We start from the raw sequence: 22,927 nt of genomic DNA, 5'->3' as shown, positions 1-22,927 counted from the left end.
CCCTGTCCATTAGAGCAATAGGTGACAAACCAGGTCTAAATTTACAATTCCCCATCCATTGGCCCACATTATGTTTAAATATGCTTAGGGATGAGCTTTCCTTCACATATGAGTATGTATGTGAAGGAAAGCTCACACATAAGAAGCCTATTCCACAGGATGGGTAATCTCTCAGACATGTACCTGTCCCTCCAACATATCCTATTTATGTCACAGACAAGTTCAGGTCCTTAGCACAAGTATTTCTAATGCATTTGTTTATCAGGTATGTAACCAGTCCATAAATATGGGATAAGAGGATGCCTTGTAAGTTAGGCATAGATTGCTGTGCAGCAGGCTGTAGAAAACTGAATATAGGGCTAGGGCTTTGAGATTGTCCACATAAGACACGTTTACTTCATGTCTACATTGTGTAATGAACCTCTGTGTCTCTCAAATAGTTTTAAGTGCCCAGTCAGGCACATGCCTAAGGGTCCATTGTGTTCAATGAATGCCCTTACTTATAAGATGTGCAATGTAGAATTATTTTTTTCACCACAGAAGATACGTGGTGGTCAAAGGTCAAGTTAGTATCAAAATGCATCCCTAGATCTCTAATAAACTTGGTCTACTTTTAAGGGTGTATTATCAATGTGGAAATTTCCAGGGATGATTGTTTTTCCAAAGGATATTATGATGCATTTCCTTGCACTGAGTTTTAGTCCATGACTCTGGTACCAATTGCTTGTCTGGCCGTCTTGAAGGGTATCTGTGTCTTTAGGGGATTCAGTGTCCATGCCTAGTTTGCAGTCATCTGCAAACTTGGTCAGCCAGGGGCCTTTAACATTTTCCTTGACTTCAGATAAGTAAAACCCAAAAAAAAGAGGTCTCAGCACTGATCCTTATGGGACTCTTCTAGTGACTAGCTTTTTTGTGGAGCTGGATTCCCCTATTCCAACTTTATGTGTCCGAACAGTGAGTCAGATGGCTATCCATTGAGTGACATGAGTTTACGTCTAATTTTGCAAGTTTATCTACAATGCATGAGTGAGGTTTTGTTTCAAACTTCTTGGCCAGGTCAGGGTAGGTATTGTGCACAGTTTTGCTCTTGTCTTTAACCAGGTTGAGTAGGCATGACTTACCTTTGACAAAACCAGACTGGGTAGATCTGTTTATCAGATCCATGATAACTCTTTCCATGGCCTTGCATATAAGACTAGTCAGGCTTATGGGTATTTAGGTCCTAGGTCCATGGATGCTCCCAGCCTTTTTGTTTAGAGGGATAACCAAAGCAGTCCTTAACTTGTTTGGCACAAAGCCTATCTATCTGGAGGCTATGGTTAAATAGATATTCTAGCAGGCCTGACAAGGCATGTTTCTTCCTATGGGAGGAGGCATTGAAGCTCACTCTGCAACAGCACCCCAGTATGACAGAGAGGGCTGGTGTTTTCCATGAGCTTTCACTCCTACTGTTGGTGTAGCAGTAATTGTTTTGTACCACATGGATCCCCCCCCCTGCACACGCACACACACATACACACACACACACACACTGACTCTTCAAACAGTTAGCAAATGTTAGTAAACTAATATACTTCAGCTCATCAGTATGCAGTTCCTGCTTTTTGACTTATGTGGACCTTCCAGTTTATCCAAACATAACACATTTCTACCAGGTATTAGCATTAATGCTCTCATTTTTTTGTATGTGTATGTATGTGCATGTGTGCATTTCTGTGTGTGCGCGTGTGTGTGTGTGTGTGTGTGTGTGTGTGTGTGTGTGTGTGTGTGTGTGTGTGTGTGTGTGTGTGTGTGTGTGTGTGTGTGTGCGTGTGTGTGTGTGTGTGTGTGTGTGTGTGTGTGTATGTGTGTGTGTATGGGGATATGGAACCAAAAGATTTTGTTGGTTATGAGTAATGCCATGGTATTAACTGAAAACATTCATGTCACAACAAGCTATGGATAGGACCTCGTTGCAAAGGTTAGGTCACCATGATCCACCAAAGCTTTACAAAAGTTTATATTGGGTACTCCCAATGTGATTCTTGGAGGATTCTTGGATGGGTGTGCAATGGTGCAGAAGTTAATGTTGTCACCTCCTAGCAATAGGGTTTCCAATTCAATTCTCATCTGGGGTGCCTTCTGTGCCAAGTTTCGATGTCCTCCCTCCAGTTGCATGGACTTCCTCTAGATGCAACAGTTTCCTCACACATTCCAAAGACATGTGAATGGAGAATTTCTCCCAGATCTCCTCTTAAAATTGGCTCTGTCATACTTGAACTTTTCTGGTCAACAATTTTTAAATAAATAATAAATTATTTCGCACTTTTGATGTCAATTACTTATATCGTGCCCTAGATGTTAATATCAACAGCAGTCTAGATTATTGCTTTCTGAGTTCCATCCATATAGGCCCCATACAAATAGTAAATATGTATTCCTCCCCTCAGTCAAATCATACCAAGTTTCTAATGCAAATAAGGTGATTGACTGCCCTTCATTCTCTGTCACTCAATAGATGTTAGATCCATTTTTCATCTTAAAAAGATGGACGATATTACTTTAGAACTTTACTATTAAGTACTACTAGTCTTATCTATGAGAAAATATGGCAATTTCTGCAACATTTGGAAAACAAATGAAAATCTTATGTCAAAACACTGTACAGTCTGTTTAAAAAAAAAAAGTTTTTTGACTTATATGGAGCTTCCAGTTTATCCAAACATAACACATTTCTACCGGGTATTAGCATTAATGCTCTAATTTTTTTTTTGTATGTGTATGTATGTGCATGTGTGCATTTGAGTGTGTGTGTGTGTGTGTGTGTGTGTGTGTGTGTGTGTGTGTGTGTGTGTGTGTGTGTGTGTGTGTGTGTATGTCTGTGTGTGTGTGCATCTGTGTATGTGTGTATACATGGGGGTATGGAACCAAAAAGTTTTGTTGGTTATGAGTAATGCTATGGTATTAGCTGATAACGGCCATGTCACAACCAGCTATGCATAGGACCTCATTGCAAAGGTTAGGTCATAACGATCCACAAAAGACTTACAAAAGTTTATATTAGGCACTTGCAATGTGGTTCTTAGAGGATTCTTGGATGGGTGGTGCAGTGGTGCAGCAGTTAATGTTGTTGCCTCATAGCAATAAGTTTTCCAGTTCAATTCTCATCCTGGGTGCCTTCTGTGCCATCTCCATGTTCTCCCTGCATTAGCGTGGGCTTTCTGTAGGTGCAATAGTTTCCTCCCACATTCTAAAGGTATGTGAATGAAGTGTTTCTCCCCAGGTCTCCACTAAAAATTTGCCCTGCCATAGTTGGACTTTTCTAGTCAACAAATGTTAAATAAATAATTAAATCTTTCATCCTTTTGATATCAGTTACTTATATTGTGCCCTAGATATTGCCATCAACAGCAGTCTAGATTATTGCTTTCTGAGTTCCATCCATATATGCCCCATACAAATAGTAGATATGTATTCCTCCCCTCTGTCAGATCATACCAAGTTTCTAATGCAAATAAGGTGACTGGCCTCCCTTCATTCTCTGTCACTCAATGGATGTTAGATCCATTTTTCATCTTAAAAAGATGGACAATATTAATTTAGAACTTTACTATTAAGTGCTACGAGTCTTATCTATGAGAAAATATGGCAATTTCTGCAACATTTGGAAAACAAATGAAAATCTTGTGTCAAAGCACTGTATATTCTTTTTAAAAAAGGAAAAAAAATGACAAATGATTAGGGTTCCAAGCAGCAGATTGCCTTTACATGGTCATCATACCTGCATATTTACTGCAAAGATAATCCGATAGGCTGAAAACTTGAAAGACTCAAAATGAACTGTGGAGCTCTACATTTCTAGTTTTTTTTTTGTAATATAGATACAGAAGATGGCAAGCCCAATTTTGAGTGAAAGGAATTTCACCCCCAAACTTCTGATGTACATGGTTAAATACAGATGGAGGGATTTAGTTACTACAGCTATACATGCAGCATCTGCCATTTTACCATGTCCCTCTAGTCTTAATAGTTTTATGAAAGGTTTCTATGCTATAAACTCTGTTATTTAAAAAGCTTTTGAGAAATAGATCACTATAAAACCAATACAATGAGCAGACTAGTGAAGTGAAAAATACACACTAAACCAAACTAAAAATGCACATCTAGATACAACTATCATCCAGACAGCTGGGAAACAAATAAAACAATATATAAAATAACTATTTCATAAATCCTCAGAGTAGATATTGGGCAGGATTCACAAGGCCTCCGTGTAAGAGTTATAACTCTTACATGGAGGCTGCAGTTAAACAGAGTGATGTCAGCATGCTCTGCATATTCATGAGAGCAAGCTGAATCACACCTAAGGCTAACACGGTCCATGGAAGACAGTAGGGGTGTGTCCGTAGGCCGAGCCCTACAAGCGGACACGCCCCCAGAAGAGTAAAAGTGCCCAAAGTAAATACCCACGACAGAGGCCATGAAAATGTGAATAAACACAACACAACACATGCCCCCACAAACTATGAACATAAAATATATAAATGAACATGTTATATATTTTTTTTAAATCGTAAAGATGTTTGCCCGTGAGTGCGCTCGTTTGCGTGGGTGTGCCCGTAGCTTAGCCACAGTTAGCAGTCAGTGGAAAAGGATATAAGAACTAAGTAAGCCAAGAAGCAATAGCGTAGCGGTAGAGACGTCGGCCGAAGAGCAGGCATTCATGGTACGAGCCCCCACAACATCAATTTTTATTTTTAGTAAAATAAGCACGAAACAAGTCCCTGACAAATATGTACACATATAAAATTATATTTAATGTTAAATGTAATGAAATAGTCCATTTATTTTGAAGAAATGTGAGATAACAAAACAATAAAAAATGTGAGATGTGCCTATAGCTGAGCTACAGTTTAACAAGGTGAGTGCATCTGCCCGTAGGTGAGCAGTGGTTTAACAGGTGCAAAATGAGTGCCCATAGGTGAGCAGTGGCTTAACACGCTGAAACTGTGTGTCCCTAGCTGAGCTGAGCGTAATATGCGTGCTAACAGCCAAACCTAGCTGAGCTGAGCGTAATATGCGTGCTAACAGCCAAATGAGGCGTAAACCAGCGTACCCCATTTGCGCGGAGCTGCGCACCGCGCTAACAAGCTAACCGACGGGCAACGTTGAGCAAGCTGTAACAAAACTGCCTTTACACAGACACACCCCCTAGCCTGTCTAGACAGTCATAAAATATAAAAAGCAGTGGCCAGGATACCATGCACCATAGTCAAGGTACTGAACCACTAAGCCATGACAGCTGTACTTAGAAATGCAGTAATAGCAAATATATAGGAATGAATAAAAAGTGGAGCATGACAAAGCAGGTTTTGTGAAGTTGATACAATTCCAAAATGGCCAATCACAGATAAGTGTGGGAAAAACGGCATATATAAGCCCCATAGGTGGGAATACACAGCATAAACAATTGTAGAACTGACTTGCAGCCAGAATGTCAGGAGTAGGTGAGGGTAGTTGCTTTCGAGCACAGAGGTGGGGCGTTGAGGAGTCCAGATACATGGTCTGGCTCCTAGTCCACAATCATGAGGCCCAACTCATGCAGGGCCAGGTCCTGTGGGGAGCATATAGGACTGAGGCATGGGACTGGTTGGCTCATGATCTCACCAGTGCCACAGGGATTCCAAGGACTGGTGAGGAGGTCCATCACCACCATGCGGACCTGAAGAGATGCAAGCAGGACCAATTGAACCTTTGGATCCAGGAGGCCCGGCAAATGCCCAACGCCCCACTACTGAGTAAGTTACATTTAATTATGTATGTAAGAAATTAAATTAGCTGATATTATGGAGATGTGTATTCCAATATTACTTCATTTATATTACAGCTGCAGGTGTCTGTTCTGCGAACCGCAGAGCCTATGGCGATAGGCTGGTGCGGTTGCGCCACCAGGCAGGTCAGTAATCCACTCCCAGTAACTGTAAAGAAATATAAAAGTATGACAGTTAGCAAAAGAGTGCAGTGTAGTCACTAAGTAATAAAATGTGCAAGTAACAGTGTAAAAGTGTTGGCAAGTATTGCTTGATTACAAAAGTGTGTTGCAGTCTGTAATTCAAACAGAAAAATGAAAATGTCTGAAATAAAGTCTGAAATAAAGATGCCCCACCTGTAATATAATAGTACACAACCTGCAGCAGGCTGAAAAGTACAGTTGCAGAAGATGAGCAAATCACATGTGTGAAATATATCCCTGTTGAAATACTGAAACATGACAGAAGTGAGACTGCTGGAAAGGATTTTAATAACTACATGTAAAACATGTCAATAAAGCCTAGAAGTAAGTATCATCCTGAATAGTAAAATGAAAACAAGTGAGAGAGTGTGAGAAAGAGTTATGAATCCACCAATAAAGCAGTAATAACCCCTGAATAAAGTATACTGCAGTCAGTACAGAACAGAATGAATGTGACAAGTAGAACCAAACTGCGAAATGTGTTCAAAGTGTTGCTGCAGCTGGAATGTGTATCCCAAAATCTGGATATGTTGCTCTCAGTCTGCAATATGCAGATAGTATGATTGTCTGAAATATCAAACATCCACAGTTGTCAATAGCTATATAAAGCAAATGTAGCAGGATGATGTAGCTGTACAAAGCCAGATATGAATGTGTATGAATAACAATAAAATGTATATTGATGTAGCAGTAACAGTCCTATCACCAAATTGAAGTAGTTATCATATAGGAAACTGTAGCTGGTTCCAAGCAGCAGATTGCCTTTACATGGTCATCATACCTGCATATTTACTGCAAAGATAATCCGATAGGCTGAAAACTTGAAAGACTCAAAATGAACTGTGGAGCTCTACATTTCTAGTTTTTTTTTTGTAATATAGATACAGAAGATGGCAAGCCCAATTTTGAGTGAAAGGAATTTCACCCCCAAACTTCTGATGTACATGGTTAAATACAGATGGAGGGATTTAGTTACTACAGCTATACATGCAGCATCTGCCATTTTACCATGTCCCTCTAGTCTTAATAGTTTTATGAAAGGTTTCTATGCTATAAACTCTGTTATTTAAAAAGCTTTTGAGAAATAGATCACTATAAAACCAATACAATGAGCAGACTAGTGAAGTGAAAAATACACACTAAACCAAACTAAAAATGCACATCTAGATACAACTATCATCCAGACAGCTGGGAAACAAATAAAACAATATATAAAATAACTATTTCATAAATCCTCAGAGGAGATATTGGGCAGGATTCACAAGGCCTCCGTGTAAGAGTTATAACTCTTACATGGAGGCTGCAGTTAAACAGAGTGATGTCAGCATGCTCTGCATATTCATGAGAGCATGCTGAATCACACCTAAGGCTAACACGGTCCATGGAAGACAGTAGGGGCGTGTCCGTAGGCCGAGCCCTACAAGCGGACACGCCCCCAGAAGAGTAAAAGTGCCCAAAGTAAATACCCACGACAGAGGCCATGAAAATGTGAATAAACACAACACAACACATGCCCCCACAAACTATGAACATAAAATATATAAATGAACATGTTATATATTTTTAAATCGTAAAGATGTTTGCCCGTGAGCAAGCTTCGTTATGGGGTGTGCCCGTAGCTTAGCCACAGTTAGCAGTCAGTGGAAAAGGATATAAGAACTAAGTAAGCCAAGAAGCAATAGCGAAGCGGTAGAGACGTCGGCAAGAGCAGGCATTCATGGTACGAGCCCCCACAACATCAATTTTATTTTTAGTAAAATAAGCCTGAAACAAGTCCCTGACAAATATGTACACATATAAAATTATATTTAATGTTAAATGTAATGAAATAGTCCATTTATTTTGAAGAAATGTGAGATAACAAAACAATAAAAAATGTGAGATGTGCCTATAGCTGAGCTACAGTTTAACAAGGTGAGTGCATCTGCCCGTAGGTGAGCAGTGGTTTAACAGGTGCAAAATGAGTGCCCATAGGTGAGCAGTGGCTTAACACGCTGAAACTGTGTGTCCCTAGCTGAGCTGAGCGTAATATGCGTGCTAACAGCCAAACCTAGCTGAGCTGAGCGTAATATGCGTGCTAACAGCCAAATGAGGTGTAAACCAGCGCACCCCATTTGCGGAGCTGCGCACCGCTAACAAGCTAACCAACGGGCAACGTTGAGCAAGCTGTAACAAAACTGCCTTTACACAGACACACCCCTAGCCTGTCTAGACAGTCATAAAATATAAAAAGCAGTGGCCAGGATACCATGCACCATAGTCAAGGTACTGAACCACTAAGCCATGACAGCTGTACTTAGAAATGCAGTAATAGCAAATATATAGGAATGAATAAAAGTGGAGCATGACAAAGCAGGTTTTGTGAAGTTGATACAATTCCAAAATGGCCAATCACAGATAAGTGTGGGAAAAACGGCATATATAAGCCCCATAGGTGGGAATACACAGCATAAACAATTGTAGAACTGACTTGCAGCCAGAATGTCAGGAGTAGGTGAGGGTAGTTGCTTTCGAGCACAGAGGTGGGGCGTTGAGGAGTCCAGATACATGGTCTGGCTCCTAGTCCACAATCATGAGGCCCAACTCATGCAGGGCCAGGTCCTGTGGGGAGCATATAGGACTGAGGCATGGGACTGGTTGGCTCATGATCTCACCAGTGCCACAGGGATTCCAAGGACTGGTGAGGAGGTCCATCACCACCATGCGGACCTGAAGAGATGCAAGCAGGACCAATTGAACCTTTGGATCCAGGAGGCCCGGCAAATGCCCAACGCCCCACTACTGAGTAAGTTACATTTAATTATGTATGTAAGAAATTAAATTAGCTGATATTATGGAGATGTGTATTCCAATATTACTTCATTTATATTACAGCTGCAGGTGTCTGTTCTGCGAACCGCAGAGCCTATGGCGACATAGGCTGGTGGTTGCGCCACCAGGCAGGTCAGTAATCCACTCCCAGTAACTGTAAAGAAATATAAAAGTATGACAGTTAGCAAAAGAGTGCAGTGTAGTCACTAAGTAATAAAATGTGCAAGTAACAGTGTAAAAGTGTTGGCAAGTATTGCTTGATTACAAAGTGTGTTGCAGTCTGTAATTCAAACAGAAAATGAAAATGTCTGAAATAAAGTCTGAAATAAAGATGCCCCACCTGTAATATAATAGTACACAACCTGCAGCAGGCTGAAAAGTACAGTTGCAGAAGATGAGCAAATCACATGTGTGAAATATATCCCTGTTGAAATACTGAAACATGACAGAAGTGAGACTGCTGGAAAGGATTGTAATAACTACATGTAAAACATGTCAATAAAGCCTAGAAGTAAGTATCATCCTGAATAGTAAAATGAAAACAAGTGAGAGAGTGTGAGAAAGAGTTATGAATCCACCAATAAAGCAGTAATAACCCCTGAATAAAGTATACTGCAGTCAGTACAGAACAGAATGAATGTGACAAGTAGAACCAAACTGCGAAATGTGTTCAAAGTGTTGCTGCAGCTGGAATGTGTATCCCAAAATCTGGATATGTTGCTCTCAGTCTGCAATATGCAGATAGTATGATTGTCTGAAATATCAAACATCCACAGTTGTCAATAGCTATATAAAGCAAATGTAGCAGGATGATGTAGCTGTACAAAGCCAGATATGAATGTGTATGAATAACAATAAAATGTATATTGATGTAGCAGTAACAGTCCTATCACCAAATTGAAGTAGTTATCATATAGGAAACTGTAGCTAGAACAGTAGTGTGTATATATCTGTAGCTATTAGAAATGACCAGCATATGTATTGGTATTCGAAGGTGTTAATAATATTTTCTTCAGCCCACCCTATAACCACATATTAACCATTCCACATGAAATTGGTATGTGCAATCACAATTAACACCCCTGGACATTTGTCCTGTTGGGTCATAAATATTTGCATGTACATTGATGCATCTGCCCTGTTCATACATCCAAACCTGATGGCCTGTTGCCATCAATCAACCCTGCATGTTGTTGGACTGTGTATTGCTGTTCAAATTATGCATGTGTTTTGCTCGCTGTTCAATCGTGTGAATATCTGGGTGTTTAGTTAATGGGAATAGTAATGCATGCTGTTACAACTAATTGCGAATGGTATTGTATGTTACTAACCCAAACTGTCATGACATAATGCAAAACATAGGATGACAGGGAAGGCGGGTTCCAGCGGACCCACCTCTCCCACCTCAGCTGGCGAGTGCACCTGGCACTAGTGCCCAGTCTGGACCCTCCTCCGGTGGCCCTGTGCCACCTGCAGGTGGAAGCGCTGCAGGGGATGGGGCCCATCCCCCCTCTGCAAGCGCGTCCGGTGGAGAACCACCACTCACCCTCCATAGCGTCCAGACTGTGGTGCATAGGGAGATCCGGGACTCTGTTCTTGGGCCCTACGCCAGCTTGAGGCACAGGTGGCACAACTTACGGGCATGCCTGTTGCCCGGCCTACACAGACCCCAGCACAGCCCCATCCTGGGCAGTGAAGGAACAGTGGCAACTGCCCATGGGTGGGGATATCAGTTCCACTGTTGCCATCTGTGGGCTCATGGGCTCTGGATATCCAAACCTCCATCCCCGTCAATTGTGTAACCCCCCCCCACACGTGTCATACACCTCCCCTGTATGCGTCTTGTTTGTCTTGTCTGTTGACCTACCCAACATACCTCCCCAGCTATACTGACTTCCTTCACCTGACATACCACTCTCACCTGAAAAAAAAAAGGGCACTCTGTACCCACAAAAAAATTACACCCCATACATAGCTGCCCATTCCGCACATATGTCTGCTGGACATGGAAACTATCAATTACAATTGGCTGTACAAGTATTATTGTTGTCCTGACAACTCTCTCAGGGGTGGAAGGTTTCATATGTCACACCAAATTACATACATATGAACAGCTGTTGCTGATGAAGAAATGGGCAGCTATGGGCCTTACCTACATCCCTCCTGCAAAACCCAAGCTTGTTTCCCTACTGTCTTATCTTCTTTGTGACCCCTGTGCGCAAGAGTAAGCACGTTTAAGCGGTTGTAAGCGGGTGTGCGCATGTGTGCGCGTGTGTGCGCGAAGCTAAATGCCAGTGTGCATGCGTGAGCTCCACGCAAATTAGCGCTTACCCGGTTACAACTGCTTAAAAGTGCCTTAGTCACTCTGATTGACAGGTCCTGTAGTCAGTTCAAAAGCAAAATAAAATCCCACTGTCAGTCCCGAACCCAGGACATTGGAAACACTAGTCTGCATGACTTACCACTAAGCCATGACTGTTATACACAAACATTGTGCTAAAATAAATATATCATGTAATAGTAGGAATGAATGTAAAGGGAATATAGGATGTGTAGTACACAGAGCATGTCATGTATATTTACTGTGAAATCTAGTGGATATCTATGATAGTAGTGTGTGAACAGAAACAGCCATGCTAGTTGGTAGCTAGTAGGTAATAGTGTCACTGTAGCACCTTGCAAGCCACACACATACTCACAGCAGGATAATCACTGCCCATACCCCACAACTTGTTACAGGAACACATCCGGACCAAGTAATAAAATATGTGGAGCAAAGGGCCAAAACCAGGGACACATTACAAATAATGTTACAACAAACTTAGACAGTTCAGAGAGTAACAGGTTCTGCATTTTGTGGGATGTTTGGAAGGGTATGAAGTCTGAAACATAAATGTTTGTCACTATATTCTGACTTGAGCCCAGAGTGATTTGCCAGAAAAAGCTGTGCATGAGATATTGACCAAAATATGAGGCAGACATGTGGACAACCTGCAAATATTTGTACACATGAGAGGTTTGACACCACCATATTTGAATAGTTAAGAGCCTAGACATAGCAACAGTGACTGAGTTACAGGAATGCTCCACAGACTCCATGTGAAATGTACAAACAGTAGGCAGAAAGGTGTTACAACACATGCAATGGTAACTATGAAGTCCTGAAAGTATGCACCACTTGCATGGCAGAAAATGTGTAGTAATACATATGCTCATGCTATCCCACAGTCACAACTGCAGCATACCAGACAATTAAATGGGTGTACCCCACTGATATGTACCATTCCATGAGGCAGATAACAGATGCACCTGAGAGTGTCTGGGGCCTGCTCAGCAGCATACTCAAATACCCTAATAGATGTCAAGGCCCATACCATGGCCAGACCACACTGCATGCTGTAACACCCTAGCAGATATAGCAAGCATTCCAAGGTGTGAATGTACATGGAAAATAGGAAAGCCACAGCAGCACACTACAGTCAGGACACCTAGCAGGCATACAAGTAGTGACTGTAAAGGGCAAATATTGAAGCCATAGCAACAAAGTGCAAGAGCCACTGCTATACACCAGTTACGCCACATGTCCCACAGGAAAGCACACACACACACATTAACAGTAGTAATAGTCGTAGGTGTCAGTGTACACACACAGTTAGTACAGGAAACTGGATAAATGAATGGAGAAATGTTAATCTACAACACAGCTGAAAATATGAGAGAGATACCAACCTTTACACTCACAGAACATTGTCCACAGCATACCAGCATGGTCCCTGCCCTTAAAATCTGAAAGGGCTATGCCTATCTCACATACCTTTTTATAGCACTGTTCCAAAATCACAGTGAGAACTGCAATCAGTACCCAACTGGCTGCATGCAATTAGCAAATGCTGGCTAACAATTGGTGCAGAGGCCATCACATGGACATATGCAGATACCTACAAAAGCATGCTGTACTCCCAGTCCACACATGCAATACTTTCATTGAACCCTGAGGAGGAAGTGAGAGACAGAGAGAGAGAGACAGAGACAGAGACAGAGACAGAGAAAAACAAAATTAAACATACACAAACAAAACTGGTCAGCAACAGCCACCTGAAAGCTGACAACTGGCAAGTGGAGCACCAGGACACAAAAGCATATGGCAACACAAGCAGCTGTGACAAACACAGGTAATGTAAAGTAATACTATAAAGGTCTACATACTGTGAACCCTCCATATGTGTCATTGGTCTGTATCCATATGTATATGAAGATGTGCAAAGGGCAGGGGACATACAGCAACTATCAGTGAAGGCTGTACATACATTAGTATGTGAGAGCATCTATGTGCACATATCAATGTAGGTTGAATGTAGGTTGTAGTGCAATGTACAAAGTAGGTTTCACAGTTATGTATGTTTAGCAGTATGTTAGTGTGTCTATACAGTATGGTAAACAAACATGTTGATATGTATCTATCATATGGATAATGTATGTCAAAATATGTATATATATATATATATATATATATATATATATATATATATATATATATATATATATATATATATATATATATATATATATATATATATATATATATATATATATATATATATATATATATATATATAGATATATAGATATATATATATAATATGCATATATGTATACATACATAGAGAGAGATGTAGGAATACATAGACAGATGTAGATAGATAGAATATGTACAAACATATATATGTAATACACACATACAGATATAGATATATGTAGAAACATATACATAGACATACAAATCTATCTACAGGTATGACTGTATATGACGACCTCAACACCCCCTGTCCCACCCCCTCTGTCACTCTCACACCCTTTCTGTCACACACCCCCTCCATATCTAGAGCAATATATGTACATCAATATATAGACAGATCTGACTATCTACAGGTATGACTGTATATGAGACCTCAACACCCCCTGTCCCACCCCCTCTGTCACTCTCACCCCCTCTCTGTCACACCCCTGCCCTCTCCATATCTATAGCAATATATGTACATCAATATATATATATATATATATATATATATATATATATATGTATATATATATATATATATATATATATATATATATATATATATATATATATATATATATATATATATATATATATATATATATATATATATATATATATATATATATATATATATATATATATATATATATATATATATATATATATATATATATATATATATAGAGAGAGAGAGAGAGAGATGTGTATATATTCTGAGTGAGGCACATGGGTACAGATGTATTGCAACAGGTGCCTGGTGACAAAGGCATGGAGTGAACACCAGTGTCAAAACTGGAGTACCATACCCCATTTCAAATCACCTACACCAGTAACCACCAGATATGTGATTGGCTGCCCACCACTGCATGTGTCAAGGGTGAACAGGGTCATAAATGTGTACATTAGCCCCCCAATGATAGTCACAGTGGCACACTATTCCTGGAATACCTGCACATGGTATGTGTCAGCAGACATGGTGTGTCAGCTATGGACATGTAGGTCAGTGTACCCCTCCACACCACATAATGGCTGCCATGGTATGTACCTCACATGACAGCTACAGATATGGAGAAGGACACAGTGACATGTACAACACTGTGACAATGCACTCAAACACATTACCAATGCACAGTGACTGACAACACCACAGAGTACACACATACTACCCACATAGAGGTTACCACTCCTGGATTTACATACTTAAGTCACACCCATGACAGATGTCCAACAACCATAGTAACACCTCACACCATCCACAACCTAAATGACGGCTGTGTGTCGTCCATGCCACTGCAATGGAGAGCACATGTGGAGGTAAAGATTCCTACCCACAGATAAGACATACCCTGCAATAAACCACACAGTGTTAAGAAGCAAGACTCCCCATGAGTACATGTCACATATACCCCTGCTAAATGTTAGTCAGATAGGTAATATGCCATATGAGTCAACCTGTGTAACTGTTTGACAGCAGCAGGTACCATCACACCACATGTGTCACAATGGTCAGGGTAGCAGAACAGTATGCTGCTGTAGTCTCAGGGGCAATAGCATATTGTATAGTATTGTTTTGTAATGTATTGTATTGTGTTGTATTGTATTGGTATGTTGACGTGCCTCCTTCGTGGAGTGGAACCACTGCTGCTGTGCACCAGTGTACAGGTACATATCCTGTAGTCAGGCTAGTGTTACATAGCACTTCTATATGTGTGTTTAGCTCCTGTCGGAGTTCATGTAGCATGCAACCAGGGATACCATCAGGCCCCATTCATGTTGTGTATTCTGCTTTCCTGAGGGTGGCTCTCACCTAGACATCTGTGATGACAGGGAGGTTACAGTCAGCTGGGATAACTATGTCTTATTTTGGGGGAGAGGGAGGGGTGAAACCTGCACTGAACCTGTCTGCCACAATGTTGTCAATATCTGTGGTTTCAGTGAATTATTTGTTGTTGTGTATTAACTATGAGCATAGTGGAGGGATTCTGATCAGGTTGCTGACATAACTGAAGAAGGCCTTGTGGTTATCTGTAGTGTCCCTCTTGATTTCCCTCTCAAAGTTGCCCATGGATGTTTGTATGAGGGAAAATAGATCCTTACTAGTGCTGCTCAGACATGCCTTCCCTTTATGGAATTATGCTCTGTCTTGCAGTAGCTTCCATCTTTTGTAACACAATCTGTCTATGGCTGGGGTCCACCAGACAGGATGCTGTCCCTTTCTGGAGAGTGCCTTGGCCATATATGTGACTGCATGATCCATGCATTCTCAGAGATGTCCGTAAAAAGCATCTGTGAAGGGGTCAGCATTGTGGGCTGTGTCTTCCACTGGCCCAGTGGGCTGAAAGCATACCATGTCACTGTTACAAAGTGCAAAGTTTGCATTTGCAATGTTATTCACTATAGTCGTTTGTGCTGGTGGTGGAGGTGGGATATGTATATCCAGAGCAATTAGTTTGTGGTCAGCTCACAGTAGTTGATGATGTAGCCCATACAGTACCTAGATACAAACCCCCAGAGTGAGGAGGTGCTCTGGACCAGAATCAGTGTTCTGACTGCTGGGGTTTGGTAGTATGTCGTATGGAGTGTGCCAGGTACTGTTGCACAGTTGCTGGCTGAGCACTGACACCTAGCCATTTACATGTGTGTCCACCAATAGACAGACAGATGCTATATATGTGAGATATGTCGTATCATAACAGTCGAGTAGCATGTGTAGTATGTGTGCCAAATTCTGCTGACATATATTGCTGATATCAAGTTATTTCCTTTTTCAGGAACATGGCTCACCCGCGAAATCCAGCTTACTCCACAGCTGAGGATGAGGAGATACACCAGAGCCTGGTGCGGGATTATGCAATACTTTTTTCCCGCACCAGCCAGAATCAGCAGGAGAGGGTTGCACTGTGGCAAGACCTGGTCCGTCGGGTAAATGACATAGGCACGCATAATAGGACATATGAGCAGGTACGACATCACTGCAGTGATTTAATCAGAACTGTCCATCAGCGTGCGTCGGATATCCACAGGCAACAGGTCGCCACAGGTGGTGGGGTGGCTACACATCCCCCACTCACCAGACTGGAGGGACTACTCATGAGTGTAGTGGCTCCAGTACACCAACAACAACAACAGCAGCAGCAGACATGCATTATGATGGAGGGTGGAGCCACGCAGCAGCAAGACTATGAGCGTGCAGGTAATATGCCATATGTATAGTTGACTGTTGTGTACACTGGTAGTTAATGCATGTGTGAGGTGTGTCCTTGGTTTGTAGCTGTCATCATAGTATTTAGTGTGCAAGTGTGATATCCTCAATATCAGCAGCTGACCTGTGAAAGGCGACTGTTGTACTACTGACCTGTATCATACTCAGTAACAATGGCACAGTTGTGCCCACTGACATTAGTTTCCTCACTTCTGCAGGTCCCTCCGGTGTAACAGCAATGCAGCCTTTCCATGCTGGTGAGTGTGTATTAACAATACCTTTAATAGTCTTGATAGTAATAGTAATATTAGGATCACTTAGTAGTGCTCTGTGTATGCATGCAGGTGTGTCTGTCTGTGTGTTGATATCTCACATACTGAGTAGTGTGCAACTGTGTGCAACTGTGTGCATGTGTACATGTGCACGTGTGCACGTGCACATGTGTGCTTGTGTGCATGGGTGCGTGTGTGCACGTGTGCATGTGTGCATGTGTGCACGTGCACATGTGTGCACCTGTGCATGTGTGCATGTGTGCACCTGTGCATGTGTGCATGTGCACACCTGTGCATGTGTGCATGTGTGCACCTGTACATGTGTGCACCTGTGCATGTGTGCATGTGTGCATATGTGCATGTGTGCACGTGCGCATGTGTTCATGTGTGCACCAGTGCATGTGTGCATGTGTGCACCTGTGCATGTGTGTATGTGTGCATGTGTGTACCTGTGCATGTGTGTATGTGTGCACCTGTGCATGTGTGCATGTGTGCATGTGTGCACCTGTGCATGTGTGCATGTGTGCATGTGTGCACATGTGCATGTCTGGACCTGTGCATGTGTGGATGTGTGCATCACTGGTAATATTGTGTAGACATTGTAAACTGTGTTTCCTGTTTCCCTCCCACAGGTTCTGGTGCTGCTCTGGTGTCATGCAGCAGGGAATCTGAAGCAGGTGCCATGGGTACTGATAATGATGACATCTGTGTAATGGCACAGGAAGGTATGCCAGGGTCAATCATTGGTCAGCCGATTGACAGTACACAGTGTCAACCCCATCAATGCACACAGTTATCCTGCCAATACACCCTTTGTCACCAATGTCCCTAGGTGATGGACAGCATACAGTGGGCATTGACCAGGGTAATGTGGTATCTGTGGCACATGCCTCCCCACACAGCACCCATGGGCATGGCCCTGAGATGGTACCACACAGACAGATGACCAGGGGTTCTAGTGGGAGCATCCGTGGGTGTACTGCCTCTGTCAGACGTGCCCACAGAGGTCTTACAACCTCAGCTATGTTTCGGGCTGTCATGCAGGCACAGTCACGTATGGAACGGTACACCAGACAGGGTCTGAGGGAGCTGACAGCATGACGCACAGACATGACTGACAATATGCGTGACATTGCGGCTGCCATCCGTAATTTCACCGATGTCATAGACAGACGTTGTGGGGACATATTAGACCAGTTCCACAACTACATGTCCATGAGCCAGGGCGATGGTGGATGGTTGAGGCGTCGACGTGGGCGCATGCCAGCAACAGCAGCAGCTGGCAGTCGTCGCGGATGACAACAGAGCCGCGGCCGCCCCCATAGTGCCAGCAGCATCCCCAGCAATGCTGGGTCTGTGCTGTCATCAGACTGCCCCAGGAGACCACGTGCACATGGCTCTGGCCAGGCCTGACAGGGATCTGTGTCCAGTCAACGAACACCTGCTTCTGATGACAGTACCCATTCTGGGTTGGTACCGGATATGGTCCGTAGCACCCCTGCAAGGCACAGGTACGGTCCGTGGCCAGAGACACTGATCTGTATGACCTGGCAGGTACAGTCTGTGGCTGTCCACAATCACCAGTATATGGCAGCCATGAGGTGGAACTGTGTGCATCCATACACACATGCGAATTGACAACACCTAGGGCTACCACATACACGCACACACTGCATCAACATTGCTCCACCTTGTACTGCTGTCCCTCATCAACACACATACACATACATGTCAATTGGTGGTATTGGTGGCTGACTCAGGCATACCAAGTTCACACCCTGTGCATATGATGAAACTGTGCCACCTCCTGCAATCTGTAACATCAGTGCAGGTACAGGTTAACATGTTGCTGATGCACAGGGTGACTACATAGACGTGTAGTGATAGTATCATGTTGTTAACAGTAGTGTGTGCTGAAATAATTGTGGGTATATCACAGCATGCCTGATGCAGTAAGGGTATGATTGTCATGTACTGTTGTCTACACCCATGGTAAGTACCATAGTGTATCATCTGCACATGTTGGCATACTGGTGGTAAGGATGTCAACAGAAGGCTACATACATAGGTAGCACAGGGGATAAGGTAATGAAAGTATTAATACGCAATGATGGACATGTAAACTGCAAGTGGCATTTTGCCCACACTGGACTCAGCAATGCGGATGTTTGAAGATGTTGATATGTGTGCAGTACTACACGACTGGTACAGGACACACAGGAGCACCCTAGCACTGCAAGCTCACATCTCATACCATGCAAGACAGCCCCAACACACAAAACTAACTGTCACAGGAGGGAGAGTCGCCATACATGTCAGGGAATCTGTGGTGGCAGGCCAGGTAGCATACATCCTACTAAGTATGGAACCACTGAGTGAAGGCTCAGTGTCTGTTATTTGACATGTGTATTACTGCAGGTATGAGCACATGGGTTTCCATCCAGTTATTGTACATCCTGACGGTACATGGTCTGTACACTTGTGTGTGCTGAGACTGGACCCTAGCCATCTGACCTGTGTATTTCCATGTACATGTGCATAGTACCTGCATATTTGCAGTGTTACCTACTGGAAGTGGTACAGCTTGTTTGTTGTACAATGGACTACATGCAGCCCTGCTTACTGTAGCTTTGCATGCATGTTTGCTTGCAATTACCCTGGAATACTGATCCCACCTGCAATGCATAGTTACAGAGCTTCTGTGGACTCCTAGTGACATCTGCATAGCTTACTATATGTATGTCCATGTCTCACTTGACAGAACGTCACTGTTTGTCCTGTTCACATGTACGTTGCCTGTGACACATGGCATATGACTTACCTGGCATTTGTCCACGTGAGCAGTCATATATGCCACTGCTAACTAATCACAGGCACTACACCCTCACATACTCATCTTCTGTTGCACGACCTGCTTTGCTAGGGATGACTTGCACCTGTCACCCCTGGGCTTTTGGATATTGGCAAAGGCTCTTGCTACCCCCATAGTGCCTTTGTTAGGCAAGGCTCAAATGACAAACGCACCTTCATAGGTATCACAAGGGATAAGAAACTAAGAGTAATGCTAATCAACGCCAGAAGTCTAAACCTCTAGATGCATGTACTCTAAACTCTCCTTAACATGGAGAACATCGATATCTGTGCAGTAACAGATACTTGGTTCAGGGTTACTGAGAGCACCCCAGCACTACCAGGTTATACCTCATACCATGCTTTTCAGCCCCAAAACTTGGACCAAACCACAAAAGGAGGGGGAGTATTGATATTCATCAAGGATACCCACACCTCCAGGTTGGTGGCAAAGCATCAAGCATCAGAGACTATCCATGTGCAACTAACAATGGGTAAAACTGCCTTCCAGGTTATAGCCTGCTACAGACCCCCCTCCCAAACCCAAGAACCACACTCGGCCTTCCTGAGAACAGTGGAAAATATGAAGGTCTCTCCAAACACCATTATATTGGGTGACTTCAACTACCCAAACATAGACTGGGAGCATGACTCTAGCTCCAACACCCTAGCCCAATGATTCCTAGAATATATGAACTCAAATGCTATGGAACAACTTGTTACCACTCCCACAAGAAGGGAAAACATACTGGACCTGATCATCACCAACATGGGGACTCTATGCTCCAGACCAGAAGTGTATCCCTCACTGGTAAGATCAGACCATAAACTAATCTCACTGGATATTCACATCCAGACCCCACCCCCTGCCCAGAAAACCACAGTGAACAACTTCTCTAAAGCAAATTCACACTCCTCAAAACTGAGGTGGAACCTTCAAAGCCCCTGGGCCTGTGGAAAATACGGACCAGACCGCAGATTCCTCTATAAACGCATTCTATGGACACCTTCAGGAATGCATGGATCATGCGATCCCGAATAAAACCAAGGCCCAATCCTCCAAAGGCCGACGTCCTGTCTGGTGGACACCAGCCATAAACAAACTATACAATAGAAGGAGGAAGCTACTAAATGATACAGCAAAATCCCAAAAAGGGAAGGCATCACTGATCAGTATTAGCAAAAAACTACGGGCACTCATAAGATTGTCTAAGGCCAGCTTCGAGAGAAAATTGCACAGGACACTAAGCATCATCACAAGGCTTTCTTTAGTTATGTTAGAAACCTGGGTGGTAATTCCCAGATATGCTCAGAGGTCGTCCAAAATGTCAATAGAAACACCAAACCCACAGACATTGCCAACATGCTAGCTGACAGGTTCAGCGCAAACTTCTCCCCCCCTCCACACCGAAAGGGCAAATATTTATCCCAGCAGAGTGCTGCCCCCCTGACACCTCAGATGCTCAGGTAAGAGCCGCCCTCTCCAAAGCAATAAACACTGCATCAATGGGACCAAACAGTGTCCCGGGCTGTGTCCTACATGAACTCCAAGAAGAGCTACACCCAAACATAAAACTACTGTTCAATCCCAGCCTTACTACAGGATATGTGGCCAAAGAGTGGCATACAGCAACAGTGGTCCCTCTACAGAAAGGTGGTGCCTCAATGGATCCTGGACACTATTGCCCCATAAGCCTGACTAGCTTAGTCTGCAAAGCTATGGAAAGGATAATCATGGACCTCATAAATAAAGATATTGGGGACCTACAGACACTGGATCATACCCAGTTTAGCTTTGTTAAGGGCAGATCCTGCCTCTCAAACCTGATTGATTTTTTTGAAACAGTCATCAAGGCCATTGACAAGGGGAAGGTGGTCCACACAGCCTACCTGGACCTCGCAAAAGCCTTCGATACAATACCCCACTCGGGCATTGTAGAGAAGCTCATCAGCTTAAATAAAAACCCCTGTGTCACTAGATGGATTGCACACTGGCTCAAGGACAGAACCCACATGGTTAGAATTGCTGGAGCCATGCCAGACTCCAAATCAGTTACAAGTGGTGTCCCACAAGGCTCAGTCCTGGGACCTCTCTTGTTCGGTATATATTTATCGGAGGTACAGGCCAACACGGAAGGAGTGTGGCTGACCAAATTCGCAGATGACTGCAAACTGGCCGCCATATTCGACTCTCCAGCCAACACAAGCATCCTCCAAAAGGGCCTCATAGAAACAGACAACTTGTGCCAGAGCCATGGCCTCAAGCTGAATGCCAAAAAGGGTATAGCCATCCCCTTTGGCAAAAACAAAGTGCCCACAAAGTACCACATAGGTGGTAATCCATTAAGTACAGAAGAAGTAATTAGGGACCTGGGGACCCAAGTTGATAGTATTCTCTCATTTGACAACTACGTGGCCAAAGTGGTTAGAAAAACATTTTATATAGCCCACCTCATCATGAAGGGATTCACATCTAGATCAGGGGAGGATATCATGCCTCTTTACTCATCCCTCATCAGGCCCATAAATGAGTACAATGCCCCTGTTGGGATGTACCTTACCAGACACCTGCAGCAACTGGAAAGACCCCAAAAGTACCTCACCAAGATGATCAAAGTGCTCAAACAGATGCCATATGCTGACTGGTTAAAGAAACTCCAGCTCAACTCAGTGGCATACCGCCTGTTCAGAGGCAATCTGCGCCTGATGTATAAAGCCATGTGAAACCTGGAATTAATGGGCATGCTGCACCTCAGAATATCCAAATCCCATCGAGCTACACACTCGAGAGACTTGAACCTCAGCACTGAAATAAATAGGACATGCTGGAGGGACAGATTCATAACCCAGAGGCTCCCTTCACTCTGGAATAAAATCCCAGTCCAGGTTAGGCAGAGTCCTTCATTGACTCTCTTCAATAGAAATCTTGATGAGTGGATGGGACATCGTAGGTTTACCCCAGGTATCACTTCTGTGTCACTGTTAGACAGAGGCACAGTATACTAACCTCAAAAAAGGGCATAGCAAGATAAATTTACAATGGATGGCGACAGCCAAACACATTCTGGCTAGGCTTATAAATGCCCTAGGGCAGATAGCCTAGTATGAACCTATGAACCTATGAACCTATATACCTTGTTCCCCATTGGCCCTATGTGCTGTTAATCACCATGGCAATCACAATACTATGGTAGCATGTGCAAAGGTCAGTTGTCAGTCACCTCTATGGTACAGTTGTG

Source organism: Protopterus annectens, chromosome 3.part1, assembly GCF_019279795.1.
Source record: "Protopterus annectens isolate FY-2018-M chromosome 3.part1, PAN1.0, whole genome shotgun sequence".
Classification (NCBI taxonomy): Eukaryota; Metazoa; Chordata; order Ceratodontiformes; family Protopteridae; genus Protopterus; species Protopterus annectens.
This window is presented reverse-complemented; position numbering follows the sequence as displayed.